This window comes from Limulus polyphemus, unplaced genomic scaffold, assembly GCF_000517525.1.
Source record: "Limulus polyphemus unplaced genomic scaffold, Limulus_polyphemus-2.1.2 Scaffold7840, whole genome shotgun sequence".
NCBI lineage: Eukaryota > Metazoa > Arthropoda > Merostomata > Xiphosura > Limulidae > Limulus > Limulus polyphemus.
Genome location: NW_013673450.1, coordinates 29415 through 30945, shown reverse-complemented (window position 1 = coordinate 30945; position 1531 = coordinate 29415).

The window sequence follows — 1531 nt, the reverse complement described above, 5'->3', positions numbered from 1 at the left end:
CCTAATGCAGACATCTTCAGTCCCGTTAGAAGTCACATCCCAGATGTGAATGTCAGCAATAGGGGTGATCTAGTACAAAGGAAGCCACAGGAATTTGATGGGAAGGCACCGTGAGAAGCATATAGAGCACAATTCGAGTTCCTGGACGGATGGATAGAGGAGCAGAAGCAGTGTATGTGGCAACAAGCCTGAAGGGACAACCACTGGAAATACTTGGACAGTTGTCAGCAGACAACGGGCACAACTATAGAGCACTGGTAGCTGCTCTAAAGCTCAAGTATGGAACCCAAAATCAGTCTGCAGACCACAGGGCAAGGTTTAGGATGAGAGTCTATGCTAAAGAGGAGAGCCTACAAGAGCTGGCACAGGATTTGGAAAGCATGGCACACAAGACCTACTCAACTGCACCACCCGATGTCCTCATGCTGTTGCTGAGGGATCAGTTTGTAGATGCACTGGACAGTCTACAACTGAAGATACAAGTAAAGCAAGGACACCCCTCTACTATGCAGGATGCAATGGCCAGAGCTCTTGAATTCGAATCCTATGTTAAGTCCAGCACAGAGGTACGAAGGTTGGTACAGTCACCAGGATTCAAGGCAAGAAAAGGTCAGCTTTCAGAGAGGTTTGAGGGACTTTGCTGGCACTGTAACAAACCTGGGCACAAGAAAGCCCAATGCTGGAAACTTCAACACAGGAAAGGTGCCACGGCAGGAATGGCTGCTACTCAAAAAGGTTGTTGGAACTGTGGAGAGCAAGGACATATGAGGACCCAGTGTAAGAAGAATACTACCAATAAGTCAGCTTCGGGGAAACCAGTAGTGGTTGGTGTTGAGGGACGTCCACCAACCCCCATCATGAAAGTCCCAACAGCTAGGTGTAAAATGCCAAGCACACATAGTGTCTACATGACAGGAAAGCTGGATGGCCAAAAGTGCAACTTTGTCATAGATTCTGCATCCCAGCAAACCCTTGTGAGTATCAAGATGCTAGATCACAAAGGAATACCAGAACCCATACAGAAACTCTGTGCTGTGACAGGCCATTATGCAAGGTTGTGGGGACTGATGTAGGTAACTATTGAGCTCATTGGCATGAAAGACAGAGAAAAATATACTTGGCTGACATTGAAGACCAATGCATATTAGGGTTGGACTACTTACTAGCGAGGAAGTGTGTAGTTAATTTTGATAAAATGACATTTGGGAAGAACAAAGGCCAAATTCCGGTAACTGTTAAAAGGGAGGTTGAACTTACCAGGTGTCATCAAGCTGAAGTCAAATTGACTGAAGGAGTTGATGATGGTGAAGTGGAACCAGGTATAGATATTAAAACAGAGTAGGAGAAAGACCAAGATTTGAAGCCAATAATTGATTTTCTAAAAGCAAGTGTTTTGTGTTTTCTCTAAATGTGTTTCTACTAGATGTGCACAATTTTGTTTCTGGAGATTTAGAAAACGGAAAATTGAAAGAAAAATGTTCTGACTTAGCAAAGAGCTATCCTGGTGATATTGACAGACCAGAATTGTACA